This window comes from Cydia fagiglandana, chromosome 10 (genome assembly GCF_963556715.1).
Source record: "Cydia fagiglandana chromosome 10, ilCydFagi1.1, whole genome shotgun sequence".
Classification (NCBI taxonomy): domain Eukaryota; kingdom Metazoa; phylum Arthropoda; class Insecta; order Lepidoptera; family Tortricidae; genus Cydia; species Cydia fagiglandana.
This window is the reverse complement of record NC_085941.1, coordinates 12,667,360-12,680,546: the sequence shown is the minus strand read 5'-3', so window position 1 is coordinate 12,680,546 and position 13,187 is coordinate 12,667,360.

Genomic DNA, 13,187 nt, shown 5'->3' with positions numbered 1-13,187 from the left:
CTATTCCACAATATTGGTAAATAAGATATACTATTTTATTTTCTTCTTTACATATTTCGTCCTTTATTTGATATAAATACTTTTTTATTTTAATAGGACGTAATGGCCGCGGCTGCATGAAAAACGTCAATGAGGGCGACAGAAGCGGCGCGCGCGCCGGGGCGCGACTATGCGTTCAGAAATCTGATACAAAATTTTGAATTCTCGTTGAGAAATTTTAAAATTTTAGGTACTCTGAATACTTAACATGGCCAGAGGCTGAATGATATTACGCCTACTACAAGTAAATAATTATCATGAAGAAGTTTGTGCAGCGTAATAATAAATATTATTATGTGACTGGTGTTCTAGATTGAGGATTAAATCGGACAGTATGATTATGATTATGCTTATGACAGTTGCCTTCATATAACGATTCGTTAACCTAAACACAAATCTACAGTCAAGGCGTAAGCTTGTAAATATGATGATTTTTGAGCACCTGGACTTTTTTTGTACCTAATTAATTGCAACAATACATAAAACAAATCGATTGTACTTAGATTTTCCCGCTTAAACTGCCTTTTAATAACATGAAACGAACGCGCTATCAACTTCGCTTAAAAAATCCGTTGTAATAATGTCAGTAAAAACAAACGAATATCCGTTTCAGAAGTAGCGTAATTTGTCTAAAAACGTTATATTTTTTAAATGAAAACTAGTTTAATTGTTATTATCAGACCGTTACATTTGCTAATCATAAAAATAATGTGTTAATTATACTAAGTACGATTGATTTGCGTAGGGACAGGTATTGTTTACTAATACATATTATCATTATCTAGGTTAATATCTAGTACAAAATGTAAGGATTCACAAGTATTATAAAATGGTATATTGTTTCAATGTTTAGCAAGTGTACCTAACGGACAATAATGAATAGGTATTCAAATTAATTCAGACATTGTTGTATAAATGTACCAACATATTATACGGGACGTCGTCTCTTCGCTAGCATCATCCCTTAATTATTTCATTCAGAGATAACCTAATAGAACAAATAAGATCTCAACATATTGAAAACAAATCCCATTACAACAATACTCACTTAAAACTCGGCAAACACTTGTAAACACGCACTAGTTCACAGTAAAAAAATTAAAAATAATTCGTTGTCATTATGGCAGTATCCTTTAATGTCAGTTTAGAATTTTGAGGGGTCTATGAGTGTTTTGGCACTGGCACTCGATGGTTAGGTATCGATTCACGTGCGCTCGGGGCCGGTGTGGGGCGGCCGCCCGCGCGCGAGGTCTGGCGTTGGCTGGGCGGGCGGGGGCTGAAGCCTTAGCGCGCTTGCGTACGATCCCTACGCTTTATAGCGCACCATCCATGGGAACTAAATATTATTTCAAAATACACATTTGAGCACGGTTACGTATATATAGTTTGTCAAAGGACTGTCTCATTTCAATCATAGACAGAGAGGATCATAATATATTATCTTTGTCTTACAATAGTACTAGCACCCAAAAGAAAAGATGAGTATAATTTTCCTGGTTCTTACTGACTGACAAATTGGTTGAAACTATATACTCCTGTGTATACATACAGCTAAGATAATATGATATATTTGATAAATACAATGTCTAACACTTAATAGACATCAAATAAATGCTATCAAAACTGAATTACTTAGTTATTTTTGCGGCCTGCATTGTACAGCCCACAGAAATAGCTAGGCTGCGTTGACTTTATATTTTATAGGCCTTTCTCGATATCTTAAAAAATGTCGGCTCTCAAAGACCGAGCCCGACACGCATAATAGGAGAATATTGGTCAGATACCTGAGTTCATAGCTATCATTAATTAGGTAATACGAGTAGGTTTTTGTTCGCTAATAATTTTGAGCTCTAATATTTAATAAAATGGGAATGGAATAAAATGGAATTGAATAAGGAAAAGTAGATATATTTAATACCTGACATCTGCTCTGATACTCATTGTCAGTTCTGTAAGAGCTACAAGCCAGAGCTACCAAACTAAGGGTGGCCACTGACGAGCCTTCCAACAGTCCAAATAGCGTAGCTGCAATCCAAAATCGGTCCGTGAATGTAGCCGCCGTGCAGGTCAGGATGTCGACGACTCAAATAAAAAGCTTCGATTTGAAGTAAACTGTTATAATTTCAATAGGTACTAGGTGGCTTTCTTGACTAAAACGGTTAGATGTAGAAATGGTGGGGTAATTGTATGGAGGCTGATGCAAGAGTGATTTGCATCATTTGAATGTACGAAATAGTGGTTAAGATTTAGGTGCCTCTAATTGGCCGCGATACGTGATGGTATGTCGAGCGCTCCTATTGGTGCTTTAGAAAAAGCTTCCAAATACTAGCCAAGCCCGACGGGTGCGGTTAGCTACTCCATTAGTTGCAAACAAAGGTTGCGTTCACAACAGTGAATGTCAAAAATGTACAATGTTTCAGTCAGTAGCCAGTGGCCTGCTTAAGCCAGTTATTCAATGGATGCAGGGCTACGCGAGCCGCGCCGCGCCGCGCTGCCTGTCCCCGCCGTGCGTTGAACTCGCGAGGATTCGCATCGTCAACGCAAATTGTCTTTTCATTATTCACGCCGCGATTCTTTTGCCCTTTCACATTCCACAATAAAAGTTTGTGCATAAAAATGAAGGGTGCAAGGCTAATCAAAGCCTTTAAAGGACCGGCCGACAATTAACCCAGACGCCGTTGCCAAACGGAATGAAAAACGGTACAACTGCGCGTGTTTTGTTTTGACAAAACACTGGCGTTTACACGGAGAAAGCGGAATTTTAAGAAGGATTTGTAAGATTTAGAAAATCGCTTTCGATGCTCTTAATCATAGCTACTTATCCTATCTCGGACTAATAGGGCAAACGTCTTGACAATTGTTATATTTGATTAGGGAATGCAAATCGGTTATTTTTTGTATGGAAATAACCCCGGTTTCGGTTAATAACCGATAATTTCCATACAAAAAATTACCGAAAATGACCGATTTGCATTCCCTATATTTGATTGAAGTATGATGACGATCAAAATAGGTATTTTTTAGCAAAAAATTTGCGATATTATTAAAATAAGGCCAGATGGGGTAAGATAAACAAATTATTTTGTTCTGGGCAAGAGTAATAGTATGAGGAAAATCCTTTTACGTACCTACTAAGTATTTTTAAGTTAATTTTCTTTAAGAATTCGTTATAGTTTAGTTTTTAATATCTAACTACTAAATAACTATTTATTTTCCCTACAAAGGTAGGTAGGTAGGTATATCATATTAAATCCATTTCCCGTGAATTGTTATCAATATTCGACGAGTCAAGTGGAGATATTCTAAGAACTTTATCTTCCTATTTCAGATCGCTTCAAAAGGAACGTCCGGCTCGATTCGGGAAATGAAATAGAGACTCACTAGATATCAAATAGTAAAGATATGTGACGTTCCACTGCAAAAGGTACCTTATGGCGGCTGGCGCCGCGATTCGGGAAATGAATTAGAAAAAAAAAATTAAACTGTTTATTTTTAAAAAAGAATTAACATTCCATTATCTTAGAACTAATCTTACATTTTTAAGATTCACTAGATATGAAATAGTGAAGATATGTGACGTTCTACGGAAAAAGGTACCTTATGGCGGCCGGCGTTTACGTCGCATAGCGCCGCAATAATTTTGGAGCGGATTTAATAATAGCGTAAGCACCAACCGCCATAAGGTACCTTTTCTCGTGGGACGTCACATATCTTTACTATGTCGTATCTAGTTAATCTCTAATACATTTCCCGAATCGCGCCGGTCGTCAGTACTATTTTCAGTGCAAAGCTAGTTCCCGGGAGAGTTCGAGATATTAGACTATTTGTCTAGAATCGGGGTGAGCTCGATTTATTGTGATATCTATAAATGCTTGCTAAAAAGTGGTCGGTGGATTGGATATGGTTTTTTGAGTGACAGTAAGTATTGAGATATCAGCCGTAAAATAAAATACATTAAAAAAGAAATTAAATTGTAAATATAAATATAAAGATTTTATACCTACCAATTACCAATGAATACAAAACTGATTTGGCCTATTTGCGAAGTAGTGTAAAATAGGTTTTATGTTCATTGGTATAACATTGACAATACTAAAGTCGTCGTAAAATTTCAATGCCATTAACAATACTATATGTACATATATGAATTATGATACTCTGTGATATATATTACAACGGGCTTATCGGAAAGACGTGGTATGACACCCCCAAAACAAGGACTTTTTATTGTTTACCTGTAGCATCGTTGACACTGCGTTATTTACAATGCTGACTCTACATATTCTTGACGAAATAACGACCATAGGTCAAAACATAACCAAGACCATGTGCCCGATTCGGATTTTGAAATAGATATCTATTAGATATCTTTTAGACATCACCAAGATACGATAACGATATGTTTAAGATCTAACCTGCCAAATTTGACATTTGCGCGATTCTCTAGATACTCTTGAACGATTTCCACAGGATATGACTTAGAGATCCAATTCACATCTAATAGATATCTTACTCTATCTAACGTAAAAGTGACATTGGCATTGGTTGCCCGAATTGCGCTGCAAAACTAGTTGATATCTAAACTATAACGTATCTAGAATGGATCTAGTACGTGTCGTCTGTTGTGAATATCTTGAAGTTCGAAAACGGCAGCATAGTTATTTGTTCCAGCGTCATATAAAACGAAAGCTACATAAGCATATTTCATATTTTTTTACACGTCGGTTATTAACCAACCTACCGACAAACAATTCCAGATTTATTTAAGTAAGCGGGGATTTCACGCAGGATCCAGAAGCCATTAAAGTTTAATTCGTTGTATTGCGAGCGAATAAATAAACCGTCTGAAAAAAGGTTGCATAAATATTTTACCTTCACAAAAATATTAATGAGTTAAGGAGCCGTTAAAGCGGGAGAGGGAAACGGGAATGAATGTGTATATTTTAACAGTTAAATAATAATTGAGATCTGAACTCGACAGAACGCAAAAAAACCTTTGGTTTCCAATAATTGCCACTTCAATCAGCGCAGCGAAATACGAATTTCGAATTTTCGAATTTTGATGTTTTTTGTGCTTGTGGTTGTGCTTGTGGATGTAAGTGATTAATATTACCTATCATACTTCATATATTTAACTACTGTAACCCGATTTTTATTGTATTGTCGTAGTCTCTTAAATATATTACTCGGACAGTGAATTGTGAAGAAAATACGGCGACATATTCCTGTAAAGAAATAGATGGGCATTTCTCAGGAGGGCCGTTTTTACGTGTCCGGGGCAGTAATTGATTGAATTTACTGTTCAATAAATCTGAATTAATTTAGGCATGATCTTCAGCTTATATTCTGTCTGGGACACTATCAAATTATTTATTTATTATTTATATAATACAAGAAAAAGAAATTCAAATGCCAAAAATGATGTTCGGTGGGCGTGTCCCGCACCCAGATTTTATGCAACAAAAAATTATTACTCAAGATGGGGCATTAGATCGGAGTTATTATGGGTATTCACGCATAGGGTATTAGTTCGCTTATCATATTCTTTATATCACAATAATGTGTTTGCTCGACACATTGAATAAAACCAAATTTACGATGTGTCCCGGGCTAGTGACTGATATCGGTGTAATTTGCAAAACATGTCATTACTCCTTCAAAGTTGTAGACCAGGAACTCAGTGTCTCAAAAATAGTATGCTTTAGTTGTGCCTTAACCGTTGAATAAAGTAGAGGTACAGTCACAGTACAATAAAGTGATTTTTTAAACGTTTCTCCGTCCTTCGCTGGGTTTGGTCCTATGTTTTTTTGAGATCGGTGGTGCAATTTACTCCGAAAGTTTTAGTGCAATTATCGTTATGTAAGTGATTAAGAAGTCATCGAAAGTACGTAAATCCACCATTATTACATCTCCTCTGTATCGTTCATGCTATTTCTGTAATTGCTAAAAAGCGATTAATTTTGATATCGCTGGTGTTGATTTCCCTGGTTTCGGTGGATTTTTTGACCACCGATATCAAAAAAGTGATCACTGAATTCAAATCCTGCTTTGTAAACTAGTTTGTTGTACTAATTTATCATGTCTAAAAAGTGAAAGACACGTTGTACAAACGTAAAATTATGTTTGTAAGTAAATTATGTCATAGTGGGTACACAAAATCACTAGATCACTATGAGTAGATTTTTAAACCAGACGTATAGACCCAATGTTTCTTTCTCTGTCTTGATATTCTTTTCCAACCAATTAAGTAAATTATGTTCGTTGTCCTCTGTATCACCGGAGGCCCTACACCTCGATACCTTTAAACATGTCAGCCATGTTAAATAAATGTAGTCAATTAGATCCCACTTCTTTTAAAACAACTTGTGTATGTGAGTACTATGCACGGTCCAAGGGACAGGATGTACAGAACAAGGGATTAAAAATAAAATAGCATTCTAATGTCGAGATCGCTTCAAAGGCACTGAGCGTACCTACTGATCGATATTTCTAAAGGATAGCCATAGACACAAATTGAACACAGCAAATGTTTTAACAATCCTCAATGTCTTATGTCTTTGTCAACAACTTTGTTACAATTTAGCTAAAGTGTTTGAGGGTGCTGGAGATCATAATTAATTGGTAATTGGATCTTCAAGCATTACTCGACTACTTCAAATATTATAGTTTTAAATTGACGGAGTTCACGCTTTTAAACTCTTTTATTAAAAAAATACTTGTTTTCCGTATTGCATCACATTGCTTTATAAGTACATTAAATACATATTTAATGAGCATTGAACACCACTCAAGAGTGTATTGTTTATCGGGTGCAGGTAACATAAGTTTTTTTTAGACGCGGGTGCGGTCGGATTGCGTGAAACAAACATCTTCTCCTTCATGGATATAATAATGCAATGAATAAATGATTATATTGTGCGAATTTGTGGTCGACAATGTCGACATGTCTGAAACTCGTTTCAGGACCACACATCACCCTATTACTTATATGAGGCCAGTCATATAGTGTGGGATATCTTCTAGAGATGTTGATTTACAAGCCGTAATTTGGTTATTTTAAAATCTTGAGTCTATATCTATTAAATTTATGTAAGCTTTCGAGATCATTAGCCTTGTTACATCGCTTATCAACAAATAGGATTGAAAAATATGATTAAAATATTTATATAATTGAGATATAAAACCTAAATGTGATTTTGGTGTAAGCATTATTGAATTCGGTGACGCAAATTGATTTCAGCGTCTGCACATGATTTCGGTGTTTTTTAAATCTCAAATATCTTGAAAACTATAAGGTTCTAATGGAGGCCTCCACTACCAATATTTTTTATATTAAGGGTAGATTTTAGGAAATAAACTCGCATATTATATAAGTTAAAATAAATTTTTGGCACCGAAGTCAGGCACCGAATGTCATCTCTGAGAATCGCCCAGATGAATCTGTCGAAACAAGAATCGGGCGAATCGGAAACAAACATTCAAATACACAGTCACACTTAATAAAGCTTTTTTTTATATTTTCAAATAGGTATAAGAAATATTGAGCAAACTAACCCAACATACGTAATTTTACGTACATTATAGGACTTAAGTGATTTAGTGAATTTTAGTTGAAAATGTTGTATTTTTACGCTAATATTTTGTTTGTGTCATGGAAAAGTTGAACCTTTAAAACAAGTTCAAAGGTATCATCCAACGCACGCAACGGAGCGCCTAACATAACTTAAACGGCAATGGCTCCTGATCAGAATGGTATTCTGGAGCAATTCTGGTATTTAGTTATTCCATACAAGATTATGCTATTCTTTTCAAATTCAAAAATATATTTTGTCCTGAACAACTTACATGACATGCACCTACACGTATTTCCAAGTACTCACCAATTATAATCCATTTGGGAACTATTTAAAGACTCACTTCACTTATAAATTTGTAGTTTGTTGGGTATAAATAAGTTGCGATGTTAGTTTAATCAGAGAAGTGAACATATTGGAAACAAATTATCGCCAATTAGAAATTCTGCATTTATGGTCTAAAAAGTTAAAAGGCCATATAATATATTTTATGAATGAATTAATGAATGAATATTCTTTATTTCAGACCAGGTCCATATAAAATTAAAATAAACAAAAGTAAAATTAAATTATAACATTACATTACATTAATACATTACATGTGTTAGTAACAGTATGAAAGTCATTAAATTAATGTTTCTACAACTAAGGTTACCTAGTATATATACAGGACATCACAGACTATTTCTACATACAGTATATTGGCTTGCCTGTCAGTACATGTATCATATTACAATGGTTTATGTACTGACAGTCAAACCTTGACGCAAATGCCCTCAGAATAATCTTAGAGCTGTCCCGCACCCTACGCGACAGGGATGTGCACCTCTTCCGCATTGTGGTATAGAAACAGTCTACCCTAGTTTCATCAAACATCCCCGATGCGCTGCAGTAGCGAGACAGCCCCATCATCATCCTGAAGGCATTGTTGTACTGTACACGGAGGGCGTTGTACTGTTTCTGCGTATAAGAGATCCACAGGCTGCTCGTGTAAAAAGTTGTACAAAAGGCTCTAAAGAGAGTGACCTTAACTTCAGCAGAGCAACGAGCGAACCTGCGGGCCACCATGTTTGCTCTAACAGACAACGCCCTCCGTTCTCGCTCAATATCGGCATCATCTTTCAAGTCATAGGTTACCACATGGCCAAGATACTTAAAAGATTCTACCCTATTCAAAGGAGTACCATTTATGGCCTTAATATTAGTAACAATCATTAATTAAACACGAAACATACCTACATATATAAAGCTTCGTAACAGTCAGGTTATTGTTTAAACTTTGAAGTTATCTGTTCAAGTCTAGACTAGATATGTTCACTTCCTTGGTCAGACACTCAGCTTCCAACTAAGTAACTATACAATAGTTAGTTAATTAAGTAAGTTTTAGGAAGATATTGTAGGTAGGTATAACAATAGCTTACTTTACACTACAACCACCTACAACACTACAACAACAGAACTACAATAGCACCTAGTTCAAAACATTTAACCTATTTTCAGGTTCGGGGCTACAACAAAATTGATAACGTGTTAAAAAACAAGGTTAAATGGATTACCGGTCGTCTATATTAATAAGATCATTACCTATTTAATATTACAATACAAAAACCATAGTCATGCAGAATTAGCTTTTCGCTCATGTATGTATGTGGCCATGATTATGGCGCTCGTCTCAATATCGAAGAAATATGTGTAATGGATTGCCGTGTATTTTTTTATTGAGTAAATCAATAAATAAATAAAAAACTGTACAAGTGCGAGTTGGACTCGCCCACCGAGGGTTCAGTACTTTTTAGTATTTGTTGTTATAGCGGCAACAGAAATACATCATAAATCATAATCTGTGAAAATGTCAACCGTCTAGCTATCACGGTTCATAAGATACAGCCTGGTGACAGACAGACGGACAGTAGAGTCTTAATAATAGGCTCCCGTTTTTACGCTTTGGTACGGAACCCTAAACAATGAAACACTTAAACTTTTAAAATTGTGTACCCTTTAGTTTATAATCTAAAGTAGGTTAGGTTAGTTTGTAATCTTCCTACCGGTAGTTTTTAATTTAACGACCGAGATTGTAAACTATAAGCGTGTTTACAGTTTTACGGCACGGTGACATACCTATTAGAGATGCAACGGACAGTTGTTTGGCCGGATACCGGATATTCGGCCAAACCATCGGCCGAATATCCGGTATCCGGTCGCCGAATATTCGGCCAGCGGAATTATACCTACATTTCGGTTTTACAGGTGCGCATTCTGCAGGCTTGACCTGTTTCCTAGTGAACGTTCGCGCGGACACATTTCTAGGTTCGAAATGAGTGCGCGTGCAAGTCAGTGGAATGTTTAAATTGTTTTAAAAATAATAAACAAGTACGATTATGATCAATACTGTTTCTTATATCCAATCCAAAGGGAGACTTCCAATGATGACCACGACCGCTCTGTCAAGAGTGTCCCGATCAAGAAGAAGATATCCAATTAGTTTACTCCGAAATCAAGCAATGTTACTATCCGGTATCCGGGCGGATAGTAGGTCACTATCCGGTATCCGGGCGGATATTAAAATATAGCCGGATAGGTCGGATACCGGATAGTAACCGAATATCCGGTACATCTCTAATACCTATTACATTACATTCTTTATGCACGCATAAAGTAACATTAGTAACAAAGTTTTCTCTGTAAATTACTCTTATTCTTTATCTCACTATGTTGGTCTTACTTTTCATATCAGGTACAATTCGCTACAAACAAATACAACGGATGAGTCTAAGTCTACATACTCTCCCGTATGTGTTAGGTATTATACTACGATATTAATAGCATTCATTAATTAATAGTATAGAGCCCTTGACCTCAGAGATGCGAATGACCTTGCTGATTAGATAAGTCTGTACCGGATTCTTGTCTGAGGCGCAACTGGAGTAGATACGTCAAACGTCAATCGATATAAAATCATGAGAGTGTACGTAATGTATCCGCTTATAACTAGACCACAAGATCTGCTAGACAGTATACTGGACTACCTGAAGTGACCAGAAAGCGTTGTGAATATAATTAAAAATAAATAGGCCGCCTATGATGGCGTCCGAAGACGCTGGTTTAATGGCTCCTCTACACGATGAGCTAACGCCGGCCACTCCAAGGGACGCAGCCATGCGGTAGAATGAGATAGCAATATCACTTGCTCCCTCTAACGCATAAATGCGTCCCTTGGAGTGGCCGGCGTTGGCCCATCGTGAAGAGGAGCCATAATCTCAGCCCTGGGCATTAATTGGAGGTCTTGGTGACTTTCTGTGTCCCATACCATAATTCGTATAAAACATCTATTTCAGTGTATAGCTTATCTAAATATGAACCTATAACTAGTAATGTGATTATTTGAAACACAAATTATAGTCTGTTCGAAAAGAGAAGAGTCGTGGAATGTATTGGGCCCCATACATTCCACGATTCTTCTCTTTCCGCACAAACTCTAATATTTATTAACATAACAATATTTGTTCCGTGGGTGTAAAGCGCAATTTTTTTTATGTCTAGGTATACGAGTAGGTGTACCATTTAATATACTGACTAGTAATGTCCGGAATTTGGTAGCAAATTGAATTAAGGCGTTAATGGAGTTCCCTAATTAGTTCATACGATTAAATAAGTGTCTATTTATTTAGTAATGAAAAGTATCAGTTGAAATTGGGCGTGGGTGTGGCCAGCTTAAACGATATAAATAAATAAAAAAGCTATAGTGCGTCAAGCAAATCTTGTCAGTAGTAATGTAAAGCAAACTAAAGTAGGGCAACACTCAAAGAACAGTATTGCGCTAAGAAAAGCAGCAATGTACAATGTACATCGAACCAAAACTTTTTTTCCGCTGAGCGCGCCTTGTCACGTACGTCAATTCAAATTGTCACTCGCGGATTCTCTATTGAAAATGTTTGAAATTGTTATTAATACGTATGGACGGACAATTTAAAAGCGGTGTGTGATGTTGATAAAAATGATTAACTAATTTGAAGATCTCAAAATAAAATTGTAAGTGGACTATGCCGTTAAACAAGAATGTATGAATAAAATCATTGCTTCAGCAGGTAGATGTCATACTGGATTTTCATATTTTATTAGATTTCTCAGTTGGCACTGTAGGCATTGTAGGCACCTTAGCTTTAATTAAGCACAGTCTTATTTAATATATTGGTATTTAATGGTGACACAGCAGAAATATCAGAAATGTAAACATTGTAAACCATTTGTAAACAAACAAGATGATGGCTGTCATTCGCGATCCACATTCCACAGATAAAACACAGATGACACGCGATTTTCGAATTATTCGAACAGTGTTGCTAACCCGCGATTTTTCAAATTTGCCGCCGTTTGCTACTGACAAGATTTGCTTGACCCAGTATATGTCATTCTCAATTATCCACTATCAATGATCAAAAGATTGAAACAAACTGCGTTTTTGCGTACGTCAATGCCATCGATATCATCAAAAAATGATAACTTATTCTTAATGAGGAGGCAAGCTTGATTTCAGAGTTTGTTAGATAAAATAAGTATATACTTGTGGATTAAATTAATCTATCGCATGTCAGCCAAATTGTCAACTGCGACATACTTATATGCGTAATAGGGCTCTGGGGACTCCCTAGACGATTGCTACTAATTTATTCTTTGACATTAATAGCAGTAAATTAGCTAAGTAAACAACTTTAGTTACAAGTTGGAAAAGATTTTGAATTATGTATATCAATCACTATCATATCAACTAAACGATGTCCGCTGAAACTCTGCTCTAAAGACTCCCTAGAAGATTAGGTACCCTTACCTGCCGCTGCCGCCATCATACAGTAGAGTCCTACAATTAAAGTACCTACTTATTTAATTTATGGATTAAAATTACATTAGTCTGTCGTTAATAGGTAATGAACAATTCCCTACACGGATCATTTATTAGATGTACATCCTTTGAAACCCTACAGCGTCCGTATCTAAGAACGTGCCTAAATACTTTACAAAAAGCAAGTAATTTTCGCAATCATCGTAAATATAAAAAAGGTCCATACCGGGTGCGCTCTGCTCGCTGCAAACCATTGTCATTTGTCATTGTAAAGGTTAATAAGATTAAAATACAAATATAGGTGTGAAAAGTCTGCCTTAAGACGGTTCAAAGAGATGATGGCCCGCATCCGGGGGCATGCACGTGGTCGTCTCGGATCGCGTTAGAGCGAACATTTGTTATTTTGCCTAGTTATAGATGGCTGGCCAGTGTGCCTGCTGGCCAATCCTGCTCGCGTATAAAAAATTTTTGCAATAATAGCTTTTGAAAAACTCATTATAATTGCTTAGGTACCGTATTCTGTCGACATAAATTCCAAATTCATACATGTTTTCTGCGTAACAGCCATGTTACTTATTATGTAGAGCAGCCAAGATGCTCACAAATCTCTGAACACGCCTCTATTCGTTAAGGCGTTAGAGTAGATGCAGTACATAAACAGTAAGAGCAACTGTACATGCAGTCTTTTTTACTGAGCCTTATTTTCATAATCCAAAGTCAATTTATTCTACAGCGTT